Consider the following 15795-nt stretch of genomic DNA (forward strand, 5'->3'; position numbering starts at 1 on the left):
CCATGGAAATTCTCTAACCTCTTTCTCTGTAACTTTTTATTTTCTAACATGTAGAGGTTCTCATATATTAAAAACCTCATTCTTTAACCATTTTTAATTATCATCTTGATTCCCTTTTCTTTCCTGCTTCCAAATACTTGATTAAGAGATCTCAAACTACTTTCATTTCCTCATCAGCCTCCTAAACCTTTGGCAATCTGACTTCTAGCCCCATGGCTAACACCATTTTCTAGGCACTAGTGGTCTCTCTTAAGATCACAGAAGTATTGTACATCATGACTAAGAGCCTTGGTCCCCAACTAACTCTGCGAAAACACAATTGTTTTTATTTTCATTTGTCATCTTCATAAACCACTCTGATGAACTCAATATTATTAAAAATTCTCATAGTTCTCCAAATCCCCTGACCACCCCTTTCTCTAGTTTCTTTTGGACTTCTGACCCAAAGTGTTTCTTAGACCTTAGTCCCTTACCATCTCCTAACCCAGTAAACCCATACGGTCTCTGAGTTCATTTACAAATAACCTTTAGACAACATGCTTACCTTCAAGCAGTTTATGATCTCATCAGGGAGACAAGACTACTATGTGAAGCAAAAACACAAGTCAGCATATAAACCAATGCGAGATCTACAGGGAAACTCCATGTCCATTCACATTAACAGCATCTAATAAAGGATGGGTGAATGGATGGGTGGATGGATGGATGGATTGTGAATAGTTGCATAGAAGGAGCAAGATTAGTGCTGGAAAACTTAGGGAACACTGTAGGAAAGTGCACAAAGAGATTTAAATTGGTCTTGAAGACAAAATAGAATAGAGTAGTAGACTGACAGGAAACCTTCCAGGCAAAGGCAACAGAGTAAGCAAAGCTTTGGAGATAAAAATAAGAGCAGAGTGTTTCTGGTGTTCTCTCATCTGTAGTTTTCTCCTCTGCACAATGGGGTTTTTCAAAGAAATCACTGTAAGTGTTAAATGACTTAATATTTATAAAATGTTTCTGTAGTGCCAGGCGCAGAATAAACATTCAATAAGCATTCATTCCATTATAATGATCCTATTTGGAGGAAATAGATCTAAAATACCTATTTACAATAAAACATACCAAATACCTATCTGCTAATGTTAAAGTGTACATAGTTGTATTATTTATTGCACTGAGGAATTTTCGAAAAGTGCTAAAGCATTTTAGGGAACAAGGGGATACTTAAAAAGACCATGTTCTTACCTGTTGATGCTTACCTTCAATAATTTAAAGTATGTATTATTTAAAAATGCTGTTCATGTAGTAACCCTTACTATGATAAATTTCAGTATTAGCTGCTTCTGAACTTTTGAACCTGTTGTGGCATTGAATCCACAACCAATACAGAAATGTTTCTTGTCATTTTATAATTCATGAAGTTAAATAACTCCTGCTTGCCATGGTTATTGAGGGAAAAGGTATTGAACTTGTAGGCCTGAACTCAAAATGGATCTTTCATAGACCTAGAAAATGTTGATTGGTGAAAGCTCTGTTGTACATCTTCTTGGGTTTATCACCGAGTAAGATTTATATTGTGGCAAAAACCATAGAGCAGCTCACGCCTGCCCTCCGATTTGAGGCTTCAGCTATTTGCTGGTGCCTATTTTCTTTCCCTTATGTCTCCCCCTGCCCTCGCAGATGACCTCTCCTCACAATGAATGTCACACATTCACATCCAAATCACAAAAAAATTACATTTTCTCAGTTGCCATATGTTTTATTCCAAAAGTTCTTAAACCTCCCTTTGCATTAATTTATTCAATAGCCACATACTCTGTACCAAGCATGGTGCTAAGTGATAAAAATCTAAACACAGCTATAACATGGTTTCTAATTTCCAGGACACACTGTCTTGTGTGGCAGAGGCAGGAGGATAAATTAAATGGCATGGTAACTGCTAGAGCACAGATGCTGAAATTCCACTTAGGGAGCCAGGGAAGACGTCAAGGAAGGGCTGGCATTTAAGCAGAGGCTGAAGGATGGCAGGTGTACAAGGCCACGTGTGTCAGACTGGTAGGGAATGCGGACACCTTCAGTGGGATCTGGAAAAAAAGTGGGAAGAAATGAGGTTGTAGAGATGGGTAGGGTTGGGGTTGGGGTAGGCACATTGTAAGGTGCCTTGTACATCTAGCTAAGAAATTCAAAATTTTACAAGAAATTTATTATATGTGTATTTTTGTCTGAACTGCTTCTTTCTATATATGAAACTTTCATAATTCCATCACCATGTTACCACATTCTTCAGATATTCTACTTCATAAATTGTATATAATATGTGTATGTTTAAAATACATTTATACTTCTTTTTCTTTTGCAGCACAATCAACATACAACATCATATTAATTTCAGGTATAGAACACAACAATTCATTTATGCTTTCATTTACTCCATTATCATCCTTTAGAACAGGGTCCCCAACCTCAGGGCCTTGGACTGGTACCAGTCAGGGCCTGTTAGAAACCCAGCCACACAGCAGAGGGTAAACTTGAATGTAATGTGCTTGAATCATCCTGAAGCCATCCCTCGACCCCCAGGTCCTTGGAAAAATTGTCTTCCATGAAACCGGTCCCTGGTGCCAAAAAAGGTGGGGACTGCTGCTTTAAGAGACTTTAATCAGCAAAGTGTGATCAAACTTAAATAACATACCATTTCCTTCATAAACTATTAGGACAATTCTCTAATCCCCTTGACCTTTACTTGAACACTGAATGTTATTATAAGCAGAAAAATGTGTTTATGAGTAAGAACAGACATTCTATTAACTTATCTGCATGAATGTACTAATCTTTATCTCTATTTAAACCTAATTCAGCTTTGTGGCTCTTTTTAATCTAGCCAAGTAATATATTTTTTCAATTCTAATGTTTCTTATTATTCTCATTTCCCAAGTCCTTCTCAGACTTTACTCCACATTCAGCCATTTGAAATGTGCCCATCTGTTTATTAATACGTATTTCATTGAGTACCCACTCTGTGGTAGGCACAGCTCCCGTGGAGCTGGGTTCTGAAGTACTAAATTCAATAAGGCACAGTCCTGCCTTCAAGGAGCTTATGGTCTAGTGGGGAAACCGACACGAAAGAAGTGATCCCGTAATACAGATGTCTACCCATGGCGAGAAGTCTCTGGGTTACAGAGCTGAGTCACAGTAGGAGGCAACTTTTGTGCTGAGTTTTAGAGGATGGTCTAATAAATGCGGAGGGTGCAGGTGATGGGGTGTGTACAGTTCAGAAGGCCCTGTGAAATGGACTCTCTCCACTAGTGTCATCCACTCGTTTGGTTATACCCAGAGCAAATATAACTGGAACAAAGATCATGATAAAATTCCAAATTAGATCACTTCAAATCATACCTGAATGTTTAAATCTTCCTATCCAAAAAACTATCCTTTGAAAAAATAAATGAGAGAAAACAATAATGTTAATGACCATGGTATGTTTTCACCCAGTCAATAGTGTCTAGAATGGCTTAGCCACCTGATTCAGATTCAGTGAATAAGGAAGAGGGGAGGCAAGTTAGACTAAAGTGAATAAGGCTCCCTAAAGTACATTGTCATGTTCTTATCTATTATCTCACTGCTCAGAGACAAGAGGATATGTCAAGGATATTGAATAATATACATTGGCATAAGGTCCAGGGTTCTTATGGTTTAGCCCCCTATCTTCCAGAGTTTCCCAACCCAGCACCAGCCCTAAATTTCTTTTAAAGGGTGAAAATCTAGAGATACTTTATTCTCCAATATGCCTGTTACATAAAACAATTCAAAATACACTTGAAATAATGTTACACAAAATAATAGTGACTATTTTGTGAGGTGATAGATTTAAAAAACTGAATTATAGTTCTTATATGTTTTATACAAACTAAGAGGAAGAAGAAAGAGGCATTTGATCACATTTAATAAAAAAAACTACAATGTTTACATGGGCCTAGTATTTCCCTCCCTCTCTAGTATTTTTTGAGTGTTTGTGGCATGCTGGGTGCTAGACTAAGTTCTTTGTATACACACTGTCATTTAATCTTCACAATGATCCCATGAAATAGATACTAACGGTCTTCCTCATGAGGAAAGCAAAGCACCGTTAGGTCAGGAATGTTTACTAAGGGCTTAGGGCCAGTAAGTGACAGAATTGGGATCTCTGCTTGAGAGTAAGTTATAAACACCTTTCTCTGCCAGCTACCTTTCCTGTTTACTTATAGCATGTGCTGTATCCTCTGGTTTTCATTTTTAAGTTGCCATTTTGCCTTTATATCTGCAAATCTTCACTCTCAAAAGAACAGAAATTTATGAAATCTGAACTTGATTATTTTATCTTGAGAAGCTCCCTGCTATTCAACAAGGTAGGTTTATTTTAGATTGGTAAGTACATAAAATGGACTAAGTATGGATATTATGCACACACATAAGAGAAAAATAGTAGGAATTCATTTAATAACAAATGAAGCAATTTTCAAATTACTTGGAGCCTAAGGAAGGAGAAAGTGATGAAAGCTGAGATCACCACCTGACTAAGTGCCATGGGGCATCCAGGTAATGAGCCCTGCTTGCTCCTTGGGTGGAAGCCACCACCTTGGCAGGAAACTGAGCTTTGTGACTGAAAATTCTAGAGGACCAGGTTTTGCTGGGAAGTCCATATTTTGCATTTCTTAGCATATGCCTTAGCTACTCAGTGCTGAAAATCCACTTGGATCATACTGAGAACGAGTTTTGGGTAATGCTGTGTTTTTATTTCCATGACTACACTAATGGCTATGTATGAGTAAGAATGTATGTCTTAGAAAGAAAGTCTGTTGCAGCTGAACAAGGCTGTGACCGGGATCTGAGGTTCAGTATATGAGGTTTGTCCAGAAGGTGTCCAGCCATGCAATAACAAAACTAGAAGCATTGATTGAAGAAGATAGAAGAAACATAGGACAATGACGACTCAGTCCCCTTCAAAGCAGGCACCTTGAAACCTCGCACAGCTCTCCCAATCACCATCAGCTGCTCCATCATATTTTCCTGGATCTCATTGATTGATGGTCTAAAATCTCTTCCCTTTCAGAGGTGATTTTAGTTTGGGGAAAAGTCAGAAGTCTCAGGGCATCAAATCTGGGCTGTAGGGGGTCTGAGTCACCTGGGTGATTTGATGTTTTGTCAAAAAACTCTACATGAAACCTGATGCATGAGCGGGTGCTCTGTTGTGATTAAACTGCCAATCACCATCTACCCATAAACGTGTCCTTCTAAATCATCCAAGTAGTTTCTGTGGAGGTGTTCAAGCTTGACGCAAAATTTGATGCAGATTCATTGCTCTACCTGCTCAGTCATTTTGAATGTGACAGCCACACAGTACACATGCTCACTCAACAGCATCTACCACACCCACTGACTAGTACAGTGAAGTCATCACTGTTCATGCATGAGCATTCCAGTCCATTGTCCTTCATGCCAAGTTACATCGATGTCACACAAACTGTTCTCTTTATATTAACAATGGCTGGACTTTTTCTGGACAGAGCTAGTATGACCATAAGATATACAGTTATGTGTGAATCTAAGAAAACATCATATTTAGGAAAATAAACTTACAGGACACATTCATGAAGAGTGGTTCTTTGCATTGGGAAACAGATCTATAGCTAAGGCTCTTTACATGCTCACCCTCATTTCAGTTATTCTGCTCTTGTTGGTCCCAACTCTCCCCTAGGATGCTGTGACTGGGACTCTCCAAATTGTATTTCTTATTTGTTAAGTTTTATTAATAAGGGTTCATTGAGGAGGTTCTAGAAAGAGGTGTATGGGGTTAGGAAGTTTAATGTCTCTAATTTACTTGTTAGAGCTGCCTCAGTCTCTGAGCAAGGGCCCTTTCTCTGGCAGCGTGCTTCAGAGCCAGTGGGACAGCACACCCTCAGGGCTACCAGCTCATTCCTGTGGTAACCCTTCCACTGTGGCTGAGCCCCAGCTCCTATAGGCTCCTCCTATACGCTCCTAAGTTGGGCAGCATTTCCTCTTTAGAGCAAAAACTCCAATATATAATGCTTCTTCCTTCACAGTGTCTCTCCTCAAGGTTCAAAAACTTATCTTCCCCCCAGAGCCCACCTTCCCCAGTCGTAGGGTCAATAGCTGCTTCCTACAGCCATGATCCCTGGGTTATATCAGTGATGCCCTCTCCCTGTATGTCCTCCCAAAGTCTGTGTAACTGAGTCCCATATGAAACCTGTCCAGTGAAATATCTAGTGTGATTTCTATTTTTCTGATTAAACACTGATGATATGCATCCTTAGTCATTTTTTTAAAGAAAATATCCCCTGTCCAAATTTAAAGTACTAAAGAAAACTACTCAGAAATCTCATGAAGATTTGGTCTATCTCAAAGATAAACAGAGCTTTTGGATAATTGGTATTAACCTACACATATTATATAGAGAAGAATATATATGTATGTGTGTGTATGTGTATATATATATACACACACATATATATGTATATATATACACATATATATATATATCAACCAAGTAATCTTTACCAAGTAGTGCTTTTTGGTTGGTAGATAATGTCTTTTTAATATTTGTTTTTAAAATATGACACTCAAGCCCTTCCATATTTGGAATCTGCTATGATTATTATTTTATTATGTGGAGTAAAAGTTAAACTTCATAGCAACAAATTATTGTATTTGAAATAAAGGTGGATTTCTTCTATATTTAGAAATATATTTCTGGTTATTAGATTTTGTTTATAAAATACCATATGAATGTATTAAGTATAAATAAAGACAAAATGTATTGACTGTGTTTTCTTTAAATTTTTAATAGTTTGGGAAATAAAGGAATAAAAAGCATCCCTGACAAAATGTATTTTAGGGTTAGCCAGAATCAAACTGATTAGAGGAAATAGGAGCGGTGGGTTAGATTCAGTGAAGTTATTATGTGAAATCAAATCACAAATGAGCCTATGTTTCCTCATGACTACTTCAGACCTATTCTTCCCATTATACTTCAAAAGAATAAAATTAATCAGTTTAGGTTATCTATCAAATATGCTCTGTTGGCAAGGATTCCATAGCAGTAGTAGAGACAAGCAGAAGCTTGCCCCTAATCTCCCTCACTGGCTGGGCAAGCCTTGTACCGGCAGGCTTAGCGTCAGCTGTGTCCCGGGCCTGTCCACGTGTTGTGAAGTCAACATGCCCCAGTGCTGTTTGGCAAGGGAGCTGAAGAAAAATACATGTTGTCCCCTAGTCACTCCATGAAAAAAGGTTTTATGTTTTAATTGAATTGTTCAATAAATGAAAAGGTTTTTTTTCAACTATGGCTAAATGTTCTCTAAATTCCTAAGTACCACAACAATAACAAAAGATTTTTATTCTAGTACTATAATTTTAGCAGAAAGTTTTGTTGGTAAGTCTGCAGAGAGCAATATAAGATTGACATTTTTCAAAATGTCAATATATTAACAATATATTTCTTAAACTTTTATAAGCTGTTAATCATTTTTGACATATGTTGTTTTTACAAATAAAATCATGAAATATTTCCATTAAAATTTAATAGCAGTAATATCAATAAACATTCATATTAATAAATACTAAAAATTTTTTACTATGGGGATGATCTTGATAATGAGACCAGAAAAATAAACAATACGTAAGTAATTATACACCAATATTAAATTACAAACATGTTAAAGTAAAATGACTAGCAAAAGGAAAAATGATAAATCAGTTAATATTCTAAATACAGGTCAACTTTATATGTCATGCTGAATTTTTTACTTACTTGAGTTTCCTAAAGCAAATTCCAACATTAAATGACCTAACAGGAATGACTGCATATTAGATTGACAAAGGACCTTATGGACTTTTTATTTTTTATAGTGTAGCCAAGTGGTCCTGGCTACACTATACTCAACTCTACTGGACCTTTAGTCCTAATAACAAGTCTTTGACTTGTGGGCTTTTGACAGGAGATAATATAAAAGCTATAAAAAGAAATATTGTCCTAGAAAATGTTTTTCTAGACAAGCATATTTTCTCAGAGTTAAATATAGTCAAGAAGATGAAAAGAGAAAAAGAGGATGATGAGATTTCCCAAGCCTGTGGTAATAATAAACTATTAATACTTAACTACAATCTTTTGTCACTTCACTCCCCAAAGCAATGTGATAGATTGTTTCATATCCCCATCAGTAAAGAGCTAGCAATTAAAGAAAGTGTGGTTTGAGGTAACTGGTACCAAATTTTCCTCAACTCTTTTCAGTTACCTAATATAATAAAAAAGATATTGAGGTTTCGACAAGGGTAGAAAATAAAAATGAAGAAACTGCATTTATTCACTGAATTCATTTAGCTATCTATTTGTTCTACAAAATGTTGGCAAACATCTTCTATGGAGCACGGATGGTTCTCTTTATGTAAACACTGATTGAGCAGTTTTTATATGACAATTACCTCGCTAAAAAATAGCATCAATGAAAAAGCTACCCTGCCCTCCTTATAAGGTCATGATCTGATGAATTCTTACTTCTATTGGCTCTTACTTTTTGTCCTTTGTCATCCCTCCCACCAAGAGGCTCCATTACATTAAAGGAAGCAACCCACCCCTTGATATCACTAGGTGTGATTCTGTGAAGGAAGACAGTTTAGGCTCAACAGCCATGACTGCAATCCTGTAAGTGGGGAGCACCAAGAGTCTAATAAATACTGAATGAATACTTGTGGGTTGTTTAGATTAGAAAAGAATATATATAGCATTACAGGGAAAAATACTCCTTAACTCAAGGAAAGAGGCCATGAAGACAAAGAGATGAGAAGTTAAAGAAAAATGAAACAGCCCTGGCTGGCGTAGCTCAGTGGATAAAGCGTGGGCTGGGAACCAAAGTGTCCCAGGTTCGATTCCCAGCCAGGGTACACGCCTGGGCTGCAGGCCATAACCCCCAGCAACCGCACACTGATGTTTCTCCCTCTCTCTCTCTCTCTCTCTCTCTCTCTCTCTCTCTCTCTCTCTCTCTCTCTCCCCCCCTCCCTTCCCTCTCTAAAAATAAATAAAATATTTAAAAAAAAAAAAGAAAAATGAAACAGACTTTAAAAGAAAATTTAAAAAAACAAAAAAGTGAAAAAGTATAAGTGGAAGAGTAATACAGATGAATGTTACCTTCTTAGACTGGAAATGATATTAAAGCCCACATGAAAGAACTGGAAGACCCTTCTGCCTTTCACCATCATATCTCAAGTTCAACTTACACAAGCATAAAAGACCAATTCTTATTTCATTTCCAACATGAAAAACCTAAGGTAGCTGTCACTTTATACAATACTCATCTGTCACTGACATGGCCCTCAAGTAAATAATGATCTCTTGTTCAGTGTGATGCTGCTGCCAGTAACGAGCATATAATAGTGATACATTAGCATGTTAAATAATGACATGCAAAGTTACGCTATTATGTGTCGATACCATGCCATAGCTAACCTGCTACTTGCACTAAATTTGTCATTCTCAACCTAATTTGTTGTTCCAGATGGAAAATTTAATTTTATCTTGCTTCTTCCACTCACTTCCAGCTCTGGATAATCACAAACCTCTCTGGGCCCTCCCCTTTCTCCCTGCTTTTGCCACCTTCTTTAATTACTGCATTGCTAAGAAAACTGGCAATGGGCACACAGATGGACAAAGAAAGAGTCTTCTCCTGGAGACCTCACACTTACTTTGAAGTCTGCTCATCTGGGAGGAATCCAGGTCCAGAGCCATATTTATATTTGTTATGCAGGCAAGACAGCAAAGAACTTAAGAGCGCAGAGATGGAGAAACATATGGGAGGGCTGGCTCTTCTGCGTCCCTGGTGGCATAGTGAGGCGTCTCTGATGGAATGAGCTTTCAAAATCATCAGAATCTACACAGTGTGCCACTTGACACCATCTGGAAAAAGGCCTTCAAAGTTCAAAAGAAAGCAAAACAACTTAGCATTTAATCTACATCTAAAGTTTAGATATACATGAAAAGTTACGAGCCTAAGACCAACGGCTGTGTGATCAAAACTGTGACATAGAGTCTTTCATTGAAAGAAAGGGTTCCCAAGGAAATAAATCTATGAGCACAACTCGAGCTGCCTCTTGCAGATAACTTTTGACTCTTATTAGTAAATGATATAGTTATTATTCAGGCTATCACTTTATATCTTCTTGCAACATTTATGCAAGTCAGGTTGGGACTTTCCTATTGACTTTAGGGATAAGAAAGATGAAGGCAAGTGATGTGTCCAACGTCACACCAATAATTACTGAAAGAGGGAGACACAAGTGTCTTTTTTTGGTCCTAGTTTTCTTTCTTTTGCACCACTTGATCTTGCTGCTTTAGAAATCAAGGAAGCACAGACAATTGCAAACAAAGAAAGAGCACTTACTGGATGTTGTGTAGTAGAAATGAGGTTTTATGGAAGTCCCCACACAGTAGACAAGGCCCTTCCCTCAACGAGCAAAGCGACCTGTGCTAAACAGTTAATAAAATAAATTACAGCATTTCTCTTTCTTATGATTTCAAGTCACATAGGCACCCTGTTTTAGATAAGGCAGCTGTAATGAATCACCAGAAACAAAGTTTGTCTGGATATGTTAGACTAACAGTGAATTATACAGCTAGAATATACAGATTAGTGTTTCTCAAGATTTAAGAGATGTATAATAATGGTAAAATAGATAGTGAGTGTGATTATTTTATTTATTTTTTAATTTTTTAAAAATTTATTTATGTTTATACTCACCCAAGGACATTCCTTCACTGCTTCAAGAGAGAGAGGAAGGGAGAAAGAGGCAGGGGAAAGAGAGGGAGAGAAACATCATTGTGAGAAAGAAACATTCACTGATTGCCTTGTTGTATGCAATCTGACTGGGATAGAACCCCCAATCTGGGTGTGAGCCCCGACTGGGAACTGAACGTGCAACCCTTTGGTCTACAGGACAATGCTCCAACCTCCTGAGCCATGTCAGCCAGGGAAAGTGTGATTGTTTTTGATAACATTGAAACTTGGTATTAAGTAATGGTGGTTATCATAATAATAAATGTATTTTATTTTTGGTTATTTTTCAATCCTTCCAATCATATCAAGTGGAAAACTCTCAGTTTGAGTATAGTTTTTGAATCTCCTACATATTCAACATTCCTGTTAAAATAAAGACAGATCAGGTTTCAGCCTCAGAAAATTTAGCAGGCAAAATCATCCATCTACAATTTATTATATTGTGTATTTTATTTTATTTTATTTTATTTTTACTTCCAATTTTGAGACGTAAACAACAATGTCCATTTAAAGTAATGGTATAAATTTCTTTATAAAATATATTCATTTAATTTAAAATAAAACTGGTTAAAATATTAAATAAATAATTACATGTCAGCGAGTGAAGCCTGGGAAACTTTGGTATTGGTTTCACTTTGTCAGAAGTTGGAAGGTCTGTTTGACTTGTTAGTGTTTTTCTTTGAGAATGAGAAACTGAGAGAGATAAACAGCCCCTGGCCCACCCTGGCATTACCCAGAGGTCTGGGTGTGGTCAGGAGCTCCTGGGGCTCACAACCAGGCTGTGGTGTAATCCTGTTGAACATTAGCAATTCCACAGAACACCAACATCAGACAAGACCACTCTGTGACCATGGTGGATCAAGACGAAAAGCAGACTTCTCACAAAAGGCAAAAGCACAAAAATGACCAAGGATATCCCTACCCTGGCTGAAACAAGCAACCACTCCTTTAACCTCGCTTCATTCCTCCCACCTTCTATGTAAGATTTATTAAGATACCCAATCGTGGAATTACTCCCATTTCCTGACAGCATTTAATCCAATACAAAGCCCTACTTCCTTGAAACTGCCCCCAAAACCCCTACTACAAACTCTAATCCCAGAAGTCCTTTCTAATACCATCATTCTTAGAAGTCCACAGGTGTTCTCCTTCATTGCAATGAGCTAATAAACCAAACTTTGTTATCAAAGGTATATTCCTAGGGTTCTTTAGCTAGAAGGCATTGATATATTGCACTAATCATGTTCAATGACCACTGATGAAATATTAGTCCTCACAAAAAATGAATTAGATTATTAGAACTTGAAATGATCTCTAAGCACAAAAAATAATATTTAACATTAATAATTACTTACAGTTGTAATCTACTTTTAGTCTATTTAGTGAAATGATTACTATTTCAGAGTGAACCTCATACTGTGACTAGCCTATATTGGTCCCTTCTTTCTCTCAAAGCATTTTAGTTGAGAATATAAATGATGTGGCAGAAGCTAGTGAAATAGTAATATAAAGCAATAATAACTACTATTTTTGCCTGCCAAAATGTCAACTCTATAATAGATGCATTTTCTCCTCTCTTATCTGATGTTTATTACAACCCCTGAAATAGATATTATTAGCCCCATTTCACAGACAAGGAAACTGAGGCTGGGAAAATTGATGTGCTCTGAGTCCACTAGATAAGATAGCAGAGAAAGATCTGACCCAAAATCTGGATGATCTCAAGTTTTATGTTTGTTCCACTCCTCCCTTCTGTCTCATAACTAGGAAGGTTAAGCTCAAACTTCAAAACTACAACTAGGAAAAATTATTACATTTTGACCACAAGTTTTAGTATTATTTATGCTGTATTCTTCTTTTGAATTCTTTAACAAAATAAATTATGAAACTGCTTAAAAGCAACAAGACTAGATACCTGTAGATAAAATAGTATATAAACTGTTTTCTCAGAGAAAATTTATTGCTTATATTTAGTAGAAGCATTAGTGAAAAGATAATAACTGATGGCAGGGAATCAATACATTGACTAGTGAAAGTATTGCTTCTTTGATTCTCTTTTACACTTAAAAAGAACAAAACAAAACAAAACTTCTTAGCCAAGGATATGTTCCTATTGATTTTAGAGAGAGAAGAAAAGAGAAGTAGAGAAACATCAATGGATTGCCCCCCTATGCATCCTGACTGGGGACTGAACCCATACTTCAGGCTTGTGCCCTGACTGGGAATATAACCTGCAATCACTTTTATGTACAAACAATGCTCCAACCAACAGAGCCACACAGCCAGGACTACACTCCCTTTGTGATCCTTCCACAGTGAGCCTTATTAGATTCAAGTAGCTCTCAATTAACCTGAATTAATTGTCAACCATTCCCAGCTTATAGTACTGCTTCTCCCAAGAGTAGTTTTATAGAAAGAAATTATACAAATCATTTTATAGAAAGAAATCATAAACACCACCAACAAAACACTTCTTTACATTAAAGGAGTATTCCACAAACATGTATAGAATAATTATGTTCCAGGTGTATAGTGGTTCAACCTACATGATTTATTTCATTTCCCCCCAACCCTTGGGATATAAGCAATATTATTTATACCCACAACAGAGTTTCACAATATTAAGTAATCTACCCAAGAATAACAGATGGCAAAGCCAGGATTTGAAAGTGAAATTTCAGATATCATGAGAGAACCTTTAGGGCAAAAAAGGCAATTCTCTAGTGGCCTGTACTTTAGGGTGCTCCTGACAAATGATGTGCAGAAAACACATGGGAGAAGACCCAAACCTGGCCTCAATACATCTCATTTACCATCTGATCTCATTGTACTTTAGGCAGTGTGGCTGATGAGCAGCAGAGTAAAATGTGGGGGAGGGCCAGCAGGAAGGTACACGGCGCAAAGCTCAGTGGAAAGGCTTGACAAGTCCTAGATCCCTTCACCCTGGCATATGGGAACTATATGTCTTAGTGCTGACTCGCCTGTCTGTCTCAATGCCAGGAAACCTGAATGTGCATTCCAGAATGTATTTGGATACATTGCAAACAAATGTCAGAGCAGGCATTATACCCCCCACTAATGTACATTTGCAGGTCAAGAGGGTGATGCTGGAAAAGATTAATCCCTTGCTGAGTATTATCCATCAGAATGCTTTTAAATGTTGGCATATAGGCAGCTAATAGATTATATACCATAAACACAGCTGTTGGAAGAAAAATGGCATTTCACAAGTCATACAATTAAAATCTCTAATCTCTAAAAGTATCAAAATAAGAGAAGGAGGAGGGGGAGGGAAGGGTGAAAATAAGAGCCTCTTTTCTCGGAAAGGGCTGTCCCCTGGTGGTGTGCGTCTTTGATTCCTGTTGAGTCCAGGACATCCTCACTGGACTCTGGGTAATAAAGGAGGACCAGAAAGGCCTGCTTCTAGATGAGCAACATGTGGCAAAAGGAACATGGACTTAGGAAGCGAGAAAAAAACAACTTTTATCTCAAATGTGGTTTCTCCATAACACTTGAATATGCACGCATAGCTTTGGAAACAACAACAAAAGTCTGTCTATATGACATACTTTTATTCCCTTATGTAATAATTATAAAGAATTACAAAGTAATGTCAGAAATGTAATTCTACCCTTCTGAAATACAAATACATTTTGTTATATGTCTTCCAATTTTTCTAAGTGTATGTATATATGTGTTTCCACAAACTGCGATCATATAGTACTTACTACTTGCTACATTATATTTTGTGGCCGTATAGTATTTGTCACTTGGATACAGAATAATTTATATAACAAAGTCCAGGTTGTTACATATTCTGGTGTTTCCTAATTTTCAAAATTATAAACAAATACCCTTGCATGTAAAGCTATGTGTGTATCTCTGATTGTTTCATGTATATTTCTAGCATAAAATTACTAGGGGAAACAGAGTAAATATTTTAAATATATATTTATTTTCAACTAAGTACATAATGAAAAGAGCTTTAAATTACTAATGAACACTCATGTTGGAATTACAAACATATAAAAAATATAAAAATTAAATTAAAAGTCACCCTAAATTTTATCACCGTTATAATTGTGTTTAATATTATAATTTTGTTCAACATTTTTCTAGACATCAGATGACTAAACCTGCTGTGAGTGTGTGTGGGGCAGGTGCCTGCATGAGACAAGGTAACACAGGCCCTTTCATCCTGCTTCCTTCACTCCACAGTTTGTCATGGAGATCTTCCCACTGTCAAACAGAGGTGTATGGCATGTTTAGTGGAAGAAGACCATTCCATTTTGTGAAAAAGAATAACTGATTTAACCAATGTCAGCTCATGACCTTTTAGTTTTGTTCAAATTTTTCTGTCTTATAAATAATACTACATGAATATAGCATCATTCAAGAGCTAAAGGATGTATATGTACATGTGTGCGCTTACTGTGCTAAAGGATATATATTTATATAATATATCATAATTATATTACTTATATATTATATAGAGAATTTATATTTTGTTGATAAAGAATGTCTCCAGTGTATTAAAGTACCATGTGCTAGAACACTGGCCAATGCTTTATATTATCAATATTTTAAATTTTTACTAATTTAAAGGTAAAAACATGATAGCTAATATTCTTTTACAGTATTGGAGTTTGCATAATGCTAAAAAATTTTTCACTTGAAAATTATAGATTATGTCCACCACCATTTCTTCCAATACTTTCTAAACAATGAACACTGAAACAGCTGTAATTGAATTCAGTGGAGGAATGAGGCATATATCTGATTAATTCTTCCAACTGGCTAGTTTTCTCAATATCACTTATTGATAGGCCCCTCTTTTCCAATTCTATTAGTTTGCTAGGGTTGCCATAATAAAGTACCATATCCTGGTTGGCTTAAACATTAGAAATGCATTGTCTCACAGTTCTGGAGGCCAGAAATCTGAGATCAAGGTGCTCACCCATTTGGTTCCTTTGGAGGCCTGTGAAAAGGTCTGTTC

Source organism: Phyllostomus discolor, chromosome 1, assembly GCF_004126475.2.
Source record: "Phyllostomus discolor isolate MPI-MPIP mPhyDis1 chromosome 1, mPhyDis1.pri.v3, whole genome shotgun sequence".
Classification (NCBI taxonomy): domain Eukaryota; kingdom Metazoa; phylum Chordata; class Mammalia; order Chiroptera; family Phyllostomidae; genus Phyllostomus; species Phyllostomus discolor.